We start from the raw sequence: 14,776 nt of genomic DNA, 5'->3' as shown, positions 1-14,776 counted from the left end.
ATATCGAGGGACTCGCTCGAGGCCCCGTGAATGGAGGGACGATGTTTATTTAGATTAAAAACACGTTTATAACGGATTATTCTACACACAATGTATTAATACAAGTACAATACATTATGTAGTTTTATGAAATGAGTTTTTGATGAACGTTTATGTTTAATTGCAACGCTAAATCTATAAATTGTAAGAATCCCTCAGGGTTTGGTTTGACGGTTTGAATGTGAAAGTATTTTGGTTATCTTATCTCCACTTTAGGCCTGATAAGTTGATTACGTTTACTTTAGTCACAGAGTCAAAATAAGGAGGGGGGGGGGGGGTGATCACTACACCGCCTGCTTTATAATTTACTAGCAGAAGTACCCGGCATTGCCGGGCGGGGGAGGGGAGGGGAACGGGGGGGGGGGGGGGGGGGGGGGGGGAGCGAGCCCCTTGGCGATCACAACTCACAAAATGATAATGAAACTCCAACCTGGACTCAAATATGCCTGGGCAGAAACATTTTCTAACTCTCTCTGACATTCCGAGCAAGAAATTACACGACAATACAAACTGTAATGAGATAACCCGGTCCCAGCGGTGGCCGATCATCTGCATGTAGGCGGTGTATTTTATTTCATCCCGGTAAATGGAAGCTAAGTCGGAATTTAAGTACTCAACATCAGAAATGAATTTTTTTCATTGTTGTTTATATATTGTAATGAAATTCCATTATTTTTGAAGCCTTATTATTTATTTATTATTATTATTTTTTTATTTTTTATTTTTTTTATTTTTTTTTACTTTGCCGGGAACCGAGCCGACCCGAGATCCCGTTATGAAAATTGAAAATTTATCGAGACGGTTCCGAGACGGGATTTTGAATCTCGCTAACAGCACTAGGTGGAAATGCGAATGGTTCGGTGGACGTGCGGAGTATCGTTGAGAGAGAGGAAGACAAATGATGAATTGCGAAAGATGATGGGAATAGAGCCTGTGATGGATACTGTGAAGAGAAACAGGTTGAGATGGTTTGGTCATGTGTTGAGGAAGGATGAAAGTGACTGGTTGAGAAGTGTGCTGGAAATGAATGTAGAAGGAGGTAGAGGACAGGGAAGACCAAGAAAGATTTGGTTAAAGGTGGTGGAAGAAGAAATGCGGGCAAGGGGGTTAACAAGGGGAGATGCAGAAAATAGGGCAAAATGGAGAAGATACCGCTCTAGCAGGGAAAATGGCCTAAAAATGCCTGTTTGTTGTTGTTGAGCCAATAATCTAACTCAGCTTCATCAGCTCAAGGGTAAATGTGCTACAGTGCCTATAGAAAGTGTACTGCACCCTCTTTCAAAATTTTCACATTGTGTTACCTTATAGCCTGGAATGAAATTGCATTAAATCAGACTTTTTCACCTTTATTTACACATCGTAATGGACAACTTCGAAGTCAAAAACAAACTCCACAAATTTAAGCAAAATTAATTAAAAAATACAAAACTAGCATATCTTGGTTGGATAAGTGTCCAGTTTTATAATAATACATCTTTATTGTCCCATATTCAGGGAAATTATTCAGGGAAACATATTCAGTTTTTCTCCAGTTTGTGCCATATTTAAGTTACAAAATTCCAATCGAATGAAAACGAACAATCTCTGGCAAAGTTATCATTAGCTTACCTACTTTATCACCTGTTCCAGATGTTAAAAATGCAAAATATGAAGTTGTAAGAAACAGGATCCATTGCAGCGAACGTCTGCAAATCTACAACTCTATCCCTTCACTGACTCTCCCATTAACACATTACTATGATCCCCACACCTTTTCCCCCACTTCCCCTCCATTTATCTACTCCTCAGTGAAACTAAACATCCAATCTGCCAAATTCCTTCAGTCATCCCTGAATCTACCTCAAATTGAGCAATTTCAGATATTCTGTCACGCAATCTCCTTTCGTCAAGTTGATGGGGCAGGTGATGGTGTTAATAGAAAAAAAAGAAAAGAAATTACAATAAAAAACAAACCACAACAAATAAATAAAGTAATAGCATTGAACTAATGATGGCAGCTGATTGTTTGTTCAACTGCTTGAAGATGTTGATGGTGCTCCTGGTTTGCCGATGCTCGGGCTTCACCTGAAACAAAAGGGGCTAATAAATTAATTTAACCACAAAAAACATTCCCAGGTACACCCCGAGTACAACTAGCAAGATTAATTATATTCAGTGCAGCGGTTTAGGAGTGCGAGACGATATACCAGACGGAGAGACAGTCAGAGGTGATTCTCTTTTTATGACAGATGATCCATAAAATTGTGAGAATGAAGGGGAGGGCAGGCAAAAGTCATTAATTGAGAAATGGAAATTTGAGAAAGGCATAGATCGTATGAATGACAAAGGTGACAAACTAAAACCATTCTCGCATTTGTGAAATGACATGCACTGTATAATGCAAATTAATGACAGTCTAAAAGTACTCACGTATTTGCAGAAGTACCTACATTTTGAAAGAATGTGTATGGCTTGTAACGTCCTTCTTCAGCCGAATAGTTCTTCGCTACTTCCCAGGTTGAATAAGGACTTTTGCTGAATACAGACGATCTTCTTTCTCCATCCGATGAGGAAAGACCATTTCTTCTGCGGTCACCACACAGAAAAAACACAGAAACACACACAAAAAGCTAGAACTACTCCATAACGCACTTTACCCCGCTCTGTTGTTCCACCTTCCAGAAGGTGGAACGGAGTCTGGCAAGGGATCAGGATTCATGGATTAAGGGGTGTTCTGAAAATTTTGTTCCGAGGGCTCTTTTCAGGATTGTCACCGAACCCTGAACACTTTCCAGCTTTAGTTAGTTTGTTGTCCTATTCCCATGAATGGGTTTTAAGAACTCTTCGAGGTTCTTCCATCATTCCCTTGGACTTCAATTATCACTCGTACAATTTCGGCATTCTTCAGCTTCCAATATATTTTAACTTCATTTTTCAGTTCTTGGTATTTGGCCTAAATTTCTGGCTACTGACACCTCAATAAGGTGTTATCTTTTTGTTATCTATGTTATCTTTTTGTTTCTACCCAAGCACGAAATCCAGTCGCAATGTTTGCATTTCTACGTTCACGCTCCATTGGATCACCACATCATACGTCAGCATTACTTCCTCCTATTGAGTAATCACTTGTGGTTCATGTTTCCATGAGTTTTCTGGAAGTGGGTTGTTGAATTTTTTGCTGATTTGCATTGCATTGGATTACTTTCAAAACTCTGTTGTGCCTTTTTTTTTTTTTTTTTTTTTTTTTTGTATACTGAATCGAGGCTCGTGAAAGAGCTAACATTTATTTCACAAACAAATCAACCAGCCAAACAAAATATACAAAAAGAGGGAGCGGAAGACAAGATGGGGAGAGAAGGGGAAGCACACAACCACAACATTTGAGAGCAGGGAGAAGTGTGGGAGGGAGAGGGCTTGGGGGCAGGAGGCGTGGGAGGGGGAGGGGGGGGGGGGGGGAGAGGTATAAAACACAAGGGGACCGAAATTAGCGGGGGTAAAAAAGATCAAGGTTTTGGATGGGGGAGGATAAGAGATGGTGGTGAACAGCTGTTTTAAAGACCTGGAGGGTGGAGTGGGATTGAAGAGAGTGAGGGAGTTTGTTCCAGAGGCAGGAGAAAAGAGGAATGAAGGAGTGAAGGTGAGCAGAAAGTCTTGATTTTGGCAGTTTAACCATAAGAGGGTTGCAGGCAGATCTTGTGCGACCTGTAGGAATATTTGGGGGACAGAGCCCAGAGAGGGCTGGGGGGGCAAGGCCAGAGAGGAGTCGGTAGAAGACGGAAAGACCACCAACCTGCCTGCGGTGAGTGAGTGCAAGGCCCTTGGAGTTAGCTTCATCGCGGGAGATTCCAATGATTCTGAACGCTTTGGTTTCAACAGCGTGAAGACGGGCTAGGTGTGAGGCAGGAGCACCAGACCAGAGGGGAGAGCAGTATTCCATAGAGCTGCGGATGAAAGCCTTGTATGTGGTGAGGAGCTCAGGTGTGCCAAGGAAGGACTTCGCACGACGGAGGATGCCCAGTCGGCGACTGGCTTTGGAGGCCAGATTTGAAATGTGGTTTTCCCAGGAAAGATCATGGCAAATAGTGAGATCCAAAAGCTTGAGTGACAGAACTTCTTGGAGAGGATTATTCAGAAAGTGGATGGGAGGGTTTTCCAGTCGGTCTTTTCAGAGAGACATCGTAAGAGTGTGAGATTTATCAGGATTGAAAGACATGTTCCATTTGTTTGCCCAGTCTGTGATTTTGTCCAGGTCTGCAGAGAGTGAGGAGGCTGCAGACTGCCGATCTGAGGGATGAGGAATGGAGCGACAGAGAGTAGAGTCGTCAGCAAAGAGATAGAGAGGATTTTCAAGAGAGTCAGAGAGATCATTGATGAAGACCAGAAAAAGCACAGGGCCCAGAACACTACCTTGGGGAACTCCAGCCTGAACAGGAAGAGGAGATGAGAGAAACCCATTCAGGGCCACACGTTGACTACGACCAGAGAGGAAGTCCGCCAGCCATGCGTGGAGATTTCCATGGATACCAAAGGAGGAGAGTTTGGTGAGCAGAGCAGGGTGCCAGACCATATCGAAGGCATGTGAAATGTCAAGGGAGACAGCTCTAATTTCCTGTTTGGCGTTGAGGACCTCCATCCATTGTTGAGAAAGCAGAAGCAGCATGTCCAGAGTCGAGTGACCAGGTCTGAAACCAAATTGATGATCAGAGATCAAGCCATTGGAGAAGAGGAAAGATTTCATATCTGAAGCAATGATGGATTCCATGACTTTACTGATAATTGGGAGAAGGCTGATTGGTCTGTAGTTGCTGGGATCTGTTTTTGCACCTTTTTTGTGCAAAGCGGTGATGTTGGCTGATTTCCAAGCAGATGGCAGATGACCTTGAGCAAAAGAGAGGGTGAAGAGAACAGAAAGACGGAGTGAAAGAGCAGAAGAACATGATTTTAGGACCCGTGGGCTGATGCCGTCAAGACCAGTTGCAGAATCAGAGTCGAGGGTTGACAGAAACTTTTCCACCTTGTCAGGAGGAAAGGACACAGAGTCCAGGAGCAGCTGGGTACGACTGGGTACGGTGGGTACAGAGAGGGATGGGTTTGGGACACAAGATTTAGAGGCAAACACAGAGTTGAGGCATTCAGCTTTTTCACGTGCGGAGTCAGCCGTTAAGCCGTTTGAGGTGAGGGAGGGGATGGAGGGGGAACAAACACCAGAAACAGATTTGACCAGACGACACCAGGATTTGGAAGAGGGAGACAGATAAGAGAGTTCGGTCTTGAGAACGGTGAGATATTGTTTCCTGGCTCTCCTGAGGGTGGACACACACTTGTTTCGGGCTTTGTGAAAGGAAATGAGATTTCCTTCCGTTAGATTTGCTTTCCAGGAGACGAAAGCAAGTTGTTTCAGGGCAACAGCCTCACCACAAGATTCCGTGTACCATGGACGGGAGGAAGGGTATGACAACTGAAGACGAGATGGGATAAATCTGTGCATGAGAGAGAGCAATTTACTTTGAAAGAATTCCCAGGATGAGTTGATGTCAGAGGCGGTAGAGATGGGAGACCAGTCCAGATGATTGATGGCTGCTTGAAGACCGTGCCAGTTGGCCTGAGTGAAATGCCAGACTCGTCGACGCTGAGGAGGCTCTCTGAGAATGGTCAGAGAGATGTCCACTTTGACAAGCACATGATCAAATGAGCCAATTGGAGCAGAAGAAGAGCAGCAGACATTTTCAGGGAAGTTTGTCATAACCAAATCCAGAAGAGAAGATGCTCCGTTGACTGAGATCCGGGTCGGGAAATTGACAGATTGTGTCAGTCCCAGTGAGTCGCAGAAGTCCTTTGCTGAAGAGCCATGGCTGGTGAGAGAGGTATCCACACCCAGCCAACTGGCATGGTGACAATTGAAATCACCACATATGAGGAAGAGAGAGTTGGGATGGGTAGATAGAAGTTGGTCCATATTATCAGACAGCGAGATGTCGATGGAGTCATCACTGTTTGGTGGATGGTACAACACACATATGAACAAAAGGTGGGAGCGAAGGGGAAGCCGTAGCCAAAGGTATTCCTGGGGGTGAGGTGGAGAGAGGGCAGTGGAGGGCGAGTGAGGAAGAGAGTTTTTTTATAAAGATAGCAACCCCACCTCCAGGACGAGGCTCAGGTCTATCATACCGGAGGAGGGAGTAACCTGGGAGAGATACCAAGGCATCAGAGACATCATGAAGGAGGAAAGTTTCTGTTAAGCAGATCACATCTGGTTTGTCAGAAGCAACCTGTATGGAGAGGTCAGTCAAGTTTGAGCGAAGGCCCCGGATGTTTGAGGTCCACACCGTTAATGAAGAGGAAGGGGGAGCATCGGGTCCAGAACAGGGGGGTGGGGGGGGAGGGGTAGGGTAAGATGTGGAAGAGGAGGAAGAGGTAGGGAGAGCTGTTGAAGGTGTGTCAGAGATTTCAGAGATTTCAGAATAGCTTGGAGAAAGGGAAGAATGGGGCGGACAAAAGGTTTGATGGAGATTGGGTGAGGCACAGTGAGGTGTTATTTGAGGAGGGGGAAGAGCGAGGCAGGAGGTTGGAGGAGATGAAGGTGAAAGTTGGAAGGGGGAAGAAGCAGGGAGGATGCTTTGAGGAGGAGGGGTGAGAGGGGAGTCTAGGAGGGGAGGAGCGAGGGAGAGTCTCGGAGGGGAGGGGTGTGGGGGGAGTTTAGGAGGGAGGGGAGGGAAGGGGCAAGGGGGGAGATTTGAAAGGGATGGGTGATGGGGAGGATTTGGAGGGGAGGGGTGAGATTGGATTTTGAAAAGTGTACGATTCATGGGAAACGAACATTTTTTGCAAAATGAGTTTGAGACCTTCGAGTCAAAAATACGTTTGAGGACACTGGAGGAGGGGTGGAGTTCTGGATAGTTTAGGGAATGTAGAAAGGAGGAACTGTAAGAGATGGTATTATATATATTTTTTGGAATGAATAGATTTGGTGAGCAAGACAAAAGCATCCTTTTGTAGGAAAAGAAGAAAAGGGTGTTATAATATATGAGAGAAAATAGTTGTTCAGGGGAGAGATTATACATTTCTCACCACGTGATCGCGTGATCGCGAATGAAGAACGAACGAACAAATAAGAACAACAAATAAACGAATAAGACCTGGGAAGGAAATATTTTTTTGGGTTTTTTTTTTTTTTGAGTAGAGATATTAAACAAGGAGGTATGGGGTGAACGACTGGGACGAAACAGAGAACGAAAATAATTGCAGCGCATTTGACGAATCGCTGAGAGAAAAACAAAACCACAAGGTCGGAGACGGTACGGTAGCCTAAGCCTACGAGTACTAGGCCGCAGAATACTCGATACGCATTAACCGACGATTGTGTATACATGTACGAAAAATTAGCACCGAAAATTTTCCAAAATTTACGCTATAGGTACATACACCGAAAGATAGATACAGTCTCGACAAAAACACAATTGAGAAAGATCACTTAGGTTCGAAAGCGTGAGCGCATGGAACCCGTGAGTGCCTTTGGGTGTACAGCTGTTCCAACATGATATTTTTACATGTCGATAGGAGGCGGTGACTCAAACTTTCTGTTTCTATCAAGCTGAAAGTACACCTGTCCGATTGACTCAGTCCCGCCATCTTCTTATAGCCATTTGTATGGTGTCGTTGTTGTTTTGCTTTAATAATGATTCGTTCTCCATCCCAGTTGACGTGATCTCTTCTTAGCCATTCCAATAAGACTTCTTTGTCCACACCCAATCTGTCCAAGTCTTCTTTATATCTCCCTGATCTTTTGTCATTTTCACAGTTGTCGGTGTACAATTGTTGATATTTCACTTTATACTTTTATTTTGTCTTTTTGCAATTGTTGTGGCTGTAGTTGTTGCTGTGTCGGTTTCATGTGTGACACCTTCTATTCGCACTTATCGTTTTTGAAATTATTTTTCAAGGTGGGTTAGGGATACCTTTTCTGGCTTGCTGTCTGTGTATGCGTAAAATTGGATTCACGAGTCTGTTGAACTTTTCACATACTCAGCTAATCTACAGTTGCCACTCTGTGCACTTCGTTAGGTTACATCAGGTCACTAACTCCTTCACGTTTCAGTGGGTACATTCTCGAGATGAATTGGGTTTTGTAGACCATTTTGTGGATAGTGAGGATTTTCCTTGTTGTGATACCTCATTTCTTGATTTGTGCTTGTGGACATTTTATTATTCTGCAACTCTGCTGGAACACTGGTACTGCACGGTGGCTTTTGGCTTTGATTTTGTTTCCTGGGGAGAGGTACGTTTTGAGGATTATCTTCGTTCACCATTGGTATTTTTTGGTATTTGTTTCGTGCAGTTTTCGTGTGTCATATTTGTTAATTATTTTCTTCTCTGGCATATTATTATGATGCAGAAATGTTCAGCTCCTGTACGACTCTTTATCTCAGTGAAGACATGTTCGTAAGGTTTTTGGTAGGTGTGTGTGTGTGTGTGTTTGTGGGTCTTTGTGTCTGCATGTGTGTGTTTGTGTGTGTTTGTGTGTGCGTGTGTGCATCATATTTAAGTTAGAAAATTCAAATCGAATAAAAAATAACAATCTCAGGTAAAGTTATCATTCGGTTACCTACTTTGTCACGTGTTCCAGATGTTAAAAATTCAAAATCTGAACTTGTAAGGAACAGGATCCATTGCAGCTAACGTCTGCAAATCTACTCCTCTAACCCTTCACTGATTCCCCCATTATCACATTACTATGATCCCCATAACTTTTCCCCCACTTCCCCTCCATTTATCTACTCCTCAGTGAAACTAACCATCCAATCTGCCAAATTCCTTCAGTCATCCCTGAATCTACCTCAAATTGAGCAATTTCAGATATTCTGTCACGCAATCTCCTTTCGTCAAGTTGATGGCCAGGTGATGGTGTTAATAAAAAATAATTAAGAAATTGCAATAAAAAACAAATCACAACAAATAAATAAAGCAATAGCATTGAACCAATGATGGCAGCTGATTGTTCACCTGCTTGAAGATGTTGCTGGTGCTCCTGGTTTGCCGATGCTCAGGCTTCACCTGAAACAAAAGGGGCTGTTCAATTTATTTAACCACCAAAAACATTCCCAGGTACTCCCCGAGTACAACCAGCAAGTTTAATTTTATTCTGACCAGCGGTTTCAGAGTGCGTGACGACATACCAGAGGGAGAGACAGTCAAAGGTGATTCTCTTTTTATGACAGACTTGCTGAATGCACCCGGCATTGCCCGGGTTCTTTTTGAATGAATTTAATCTTCTGCACGAAAAAAGGAATAAAATGCGGCCTTGCGAAGCAGCGAAGTTTGACTATCTGGCCGCGGCCGCATTTCGTTTATTTACTACTATAATTCAGCTTTTACTCGTGGCCGTAAAAGATTGACTACAATAATTCAGCTCAGCTTTTAATTGCGAAATGGGCTCAGCCCGGCCGAGGTGGGCCTCAACCGGCCTCGCCACCTAGCCTACAACCTTCCCGGGGCCCGTCCCGACATTTTTTGTTTCAGAGGTTTGTTTCCTCCTATCTTTCACCGTTCAGGAGATTAGCGCGTGCAGACAAACAAACAAACTAAAACTTTATTTTATATATATAACGAGCTGAAAGCACCCGGCGTTGCCCGGGTTCTTTTTGAATGAATTTACTACTATAATTCGGCTTTTACTCATGGCCGTAGAAGATTGACCACTGTAATTCAGCTCAGCATTTAATTGCGAAATGGGCCCAGCTCGGCCGAGGTGGGCCTCGACCGGTCTCGCCACTTAGCCTAAAACCTTCCCGGGGCCCGTCCCGACATTTTTGGTTATTTTTGAATGAATTTACTACTATAATTCGGCTTTTACTTGCGGTCGTAGAAGATTGACGACTATAATTCAGCTCAGCTTTTAATTGCGAAATGGGCCCGGCCGGGCCGAGGTGGGCCTCGACCGGTCTCGCCACCTAGCCTCAAACCTTCCCGGGGCCCGTCCTGACATTTTTTGTATGAGAGGTTTCCTCCTATCTTTCACCTTTCAGGAGATTAGCTTGCGCAGAGAAACAAACAAACAAACAAAAACTTTATTTTATATATATATAAGAAGATAATAATAGATAGAAGATAGAAGATAGATTACAGAAATAGATTTCATTTATAGTAGATAGCTGAATGTACCCGGCGTTTTTCGGGTTCTTTTTGAATGAATTTAATCTTCTGTACATAGGTCTGACGCGAGCCCAGTATCAGTTAGTGCTCAACGATTCCTTGTTCTTTCTTCTGTCGGGCCCCGCGAGAGAGAATTTTGAAAGCATGTGTTGCAATCAGTCAGATATTCCTATTAAGTGCATAAGTTGTACTTCAAGAGAATTTTGAAAGAAGAAGAAGATTTATTGCGAAATAGGCCCAGCCCGGCCGTGGCGGCCTCGACACCTACCCTATAACCTTCCCGGGGCCCGTCCCGACATTTTTGGTTTCCGAGGTTTCCTCCTATCTTTCACCGTTCGGATTAGCACGTGCAGACAAACAAACAAACAAACAAAAACTTTCTTTTATATGTATAGACGATAGAAGATAGAAAATAGAAGATAGATGGAAGATAGAAGATGATCCATTAAATTATGAGAATGAAGGGGAGGGCAGGCAATAGGCATTCATTGAGAATTGGAAATTTGAGAAAGGCATAGATCGTATGGATGACAATGGGGACAAAGATACAATCTTCTTTCTCCATCCGATGAGGAAAGACCATTTCTTCTGCGATGTCACTGCATAGAAAAAACACACACGATCAAATGGTGTTCGTTCCAAAGAAATAAACTCAAATACATTTGTATGTGGCATAGTTTTTATCAATACTGTCAGAACCTGACAGATGCGGTTGATACGTTCCTGAAAAATGCCGCGAATGTCGAATCCGTGAATGTCAGGGCAATGTTTGATTGGGAAAAGGGGGGATCATGAGTCAGAAGGGAAATTTTCTGAACAAAAATGCATATGATTACAGTTTCATTAAAAATGCTTACAAATAAAATTCCAAAAGGTTAGGTCACTCTTTTGCCAAGAGTGTCATGTTATTTTATAGAAAATGACCCGTATGTTCTGCTGCGATATTGTGTGGTCGCTAAAGCACGTCTTTATCCTGGAAATCGTTGCCATTTTAATTGCTTGGAGTTTAAGCTTGAACAAATATACCGTATTTTGCATTATCTTACGAAGATAGATGTTGAGTTTAAATGGCATAATTTTAAACGTCCTGGCATCACAGTCCTTGTGTTAGAATTGCATTTTATATTTGATTCAAAATGAAAGTTTATTTTTACTTGAGTACCATGACCAGCCTCGCTGATCAGCGCAATATTTACACCACATATTACATGTTAATCGTGTGCAGACTAAAGGAATCATGAGACTTAAAACTAAACAATAGATATATAATTAAATAATCACTCGTGTTTCCTCATCAAAAATGTATGATAAAATAATTATGTAAGAAACCAAGCAACCATACTCTCCACATCATAAGCCATCTAAAATATTCTTCCACCTTTCCGCTCTCCCCTCTCCACCCTCCCTGTGCAGAGGGTTTGTGATCGTCTCAGTGACGCAGGCATTTTCCTTAAACAGAAAATGTCAACCATGTTAACCTGAGATCCCTACCTACAGGTGAAAAGAGATAATCAACCATGTAAAAAGTACCAAGTAAGTACTTGGGTGGATGGGAAATGTTTTTTTTTGAGCCTGCCCCCAAAAAAAAAAACGCGGATATGTGAAGCACATGGCCTTTAATGTAGAAGCAGGTCACAATATATGAACAGCAAATATGCAGGGTCCACGGATGTCTGAACCGTGAATGTCAGGGTCCGACAGTGTACAATTTGTACGTCGGCTGGGATACGAAAATAAAATATGGATTTCTACAGGTTTTGTGCCAAATTCCATGTCTCTGGAAATTGTTTTGACTTCTCCTGCTCTTAAAGACTATCTTTTGAAACAGTTTATGATTAATCTTCATATTTCTTGCACAAAACAATTGGCATATTTTTAAAAACATCTTGTGTCCTCTTCGGATTGTGTCACTACTTATGCCGAAACAAACGGTGATTAATTTTTTTTAACCACCAGAAACCTTCCCAGGTACACCCGAATACAACCAGCAAGTTTAATTATATTCTGTCTCGCGGTTTAGGAGTGCGAGACAATATACCAGACGGAGAGACAGTCAGAGGCGATTCTCTTTTTATGACAGATGATCCATAAAATTGTGAGAATGAAGGGGAGGGCAGGCAAAAGTCATTAATTGAGAAATGGAAATTTGAGAAAGGCATAGATCGTATGAATGACAAAGGTGACAAACTAAAACCATTCTCGCATTTGTGAAATGACATGCACTGTATAATGCAAATTAATGACAGTCTAAAAGTACTCACGTATTTGCAGAAGTACCTACATTTTTAAACAATGTGTCTGGCTTGTAACGTCCTTCTTCAGCCGAATAGTTCTTCACTACTTCCCAGGTTGAATAAGGACTTTTGCTGAAAACAGACGATATTCTTTCTCCATCCGATGAGGAAAGACCATTTCTTCTGCGATGTCACTACATAGAAAAAACACAGAAACACAAAAAAACTAGAACTACTTAATAGAGCACTTTACCCCGCTCTGTTGTTCCACCTTCCAGAAGATGGAACGGAGTCTGGCAAAGGGTCATGATTCATGGATTAAGGGGTGTTCTGAAAATTTTGTTCTGAGGGCTCTTTTCAGGATTGTCACCGAACCCTGGACAGTTTCCAGCTTAAGTTAGTTTGTTGTCCTATTCCCATGAATGTGTTTTCAGAACTCTTCGAGGTTCTTCCATCATTCCCTTGGAACTTGAATTATCACTCGTACAATTTCGGCATTCTTCAGCTTCCAATATATTTTCACTCCATTTTTCAGTTTTTTGGTAAACAAGATCAAGGCACGTGAAAGAGCCAACATTAATCATACAAAAAATCAAAGACACGTAAAACATATAATATGGGGCATGGTAGACAAGATGGGGAGAGAGGGGGAAGGGCACAAACACAACATTTGAGAGCAGGGACATCGTGAGATCTGTGGGAGGGAGAGGGCTTGGGGGGAGGAGGAATTGGAAGGGAATGGGGGTGGGAGAGGTAAAAAAAATAAAAACACATGGACACTGTTCGGACTTCCAGAAAAGAAGTTGGTATTTCAAAAAAATGGATCTGGGGTGAATTAGCGGGGGTAGAAAAGATCAAGGTTTTGGATGGGGGAAGATAAGAGATGGTGGTGAACAGCCGTTTTAAAGACATGGAGGGAGGAGTGGGATTGAAGAGAGTGAGGGAGTTTGTTCCAGAGGCGGGAGAAAAGGGGAATGAAAGAGTGAAAGTGAGCAGAGAGTCTTGATTTTGGCAGTTTAACCATAAGAGGGTTGCTGGCAGATCTTGTGTGACCTGTAGGAATATTTGGGGGACAGAGCACAGAGAGAGCTGGGGGAGCAAGGACGGAGAGGGGTCGGTAGAAGACAAAGACCACCAACCTGCCTGCAGTGAGTGAGTGAAAGGCCCTCAGAGTTAGCTTAATTGCGGGAGATTCCAATGATTCTGAAAGCTTTGGTTTCAACAGCGTGAAGCCAAGCTAAGTGTGAGGCAGGAGCACTGGCCCAGAGGGGAGAACAGTATTCCATTGAGCTGCGGATGAAAGCCTTGTGTGTAGTGAGGAGCTCAGGTGTGCCAAGGAAGGACTTTGCACGACAGAGGATGCCCAGTCGGCGACTGGCTTTGGAGGCCAGCTTGGAAATGTGGTTTTCCCAGGAAAGATCATGGCAGAAAGTGAGACCCAAAAGCTTGAGTGACAGAACTTCTTGGTGAGGATTGTTGAGAAAGTAGATGGGAGGGTTGTCCAGTCGGTCTTTTTGGAGAGACATTGTAAGAGTGTGAGATTTGTCAGGATTGAGAGACATGTTCCACTTGTTTGACCAGTCTGGATTTGTCCAGGTCTACAGAGAGTGAGGAGGCTGCAGACTGCCGATCTGAGGGATTAGGTATGGAGCGACAGAGAGCGGAGTCATCACCAAAGAGATAGAGAGGATTTTCCAGAGAGTCAGAGAGATCATTGATGAAGACCAGAAAAAGCACAGGGTCCAGAACACTGCCTTGGGGAACTCCAGCCTGAACAGGAAGGGGAGATGAGAGAAATCTATTCAGGGCCACACGTTGACTACGACCAGAGAGGAAGTCTGCAAGCCATCCGTGGAGATTTCCATGGATACCATCAGAGGAGAGTTTGGTGAGCAGAGCTGGGTGCCAGACCGCATTGAAGGCATGTGATATGTCAAGGGAGACAGCTCTGATTTCCTGTTTGGCATTTAGGACCTCCATCCATTGTTGAGACAGCAGAAGCAGCATGTCCAGAGTAGAATGACCTGGTCTGAATCCAAATTGATGATCAGAGATCAAGCCATTGGAGAAGAGGAAGGATTTGATATCCGAGGCAATGATGGATTCCATGACTTTGCTGATAATTGGGAGAAGGCTGATTGGTCTGTAGTTGCAAGGATCTGTTTTTGCACCTTTTTTGTGCAAAGCGGTAATGTTTGCTGATTACCAAGATGATGGCAGATGAACTTGAGCAAAAGAGAGGGGGAAGAGAACAGAGAGAGGGTGAGATAGAGCGGCAGAGCAGTGTTTTAGGACCCGTGGGCTGATGCCGTCTGGTCCAGTTGCAGAATCAGAGTCGAGGTGTGACAAAAACTTCTCCACCTTGTCAGGAGAGG

General features: G+C 43.4%; 1 protein-coding gene across 1 annotated transcript in view; it reads right to left on the bottom strand.

Annotated features, from left to right (window-relative positions):
- Positions 1-1,369: 1,369 nt before the first annotated feature.
- The window catches only part of LOC137422026 (uncharacterized), a 219,178-nt gene continuing 205,771 nt past the window's right edge, over positions 1,370-14,776 (bottom strand). Inside the window, exons 28-31 of the mRNA XM_078772997.1 lie at positions 12,449-12,595; positions 9,019-10,766; positions 2,469-2,604; positions 1,370-2,103 (exon numbers count right to left, since the gene is read on the bottom strand). The gene's annotated coding sequence lies outside the window, so the exon portion shown is untranslated. The remainder of the gene's footprint in view (positions 2,104-2,468; positions 2,605-9,018; positions 10,767-12,448; positions 12,596-14,776) is intronic.

This window comes from Myxine glutinosa, chromosome 2, assembly GCF_964187855.1.
Source record: "Myxine glutinosa chromosome 2, kmMyxGlut1.1, whole genome shotgun sequence".
NCBI lineage: Eukaryota > Metazoa > Chordata > Myxini > Myxiniformes > Myxinidae > Myxine > Myxine glutinosa.
The sequence above is the reverse complement of the archived record's forward strand: the minus strand, read 5'-3'. Positions and strand labels throughout refer to the sequence as shown.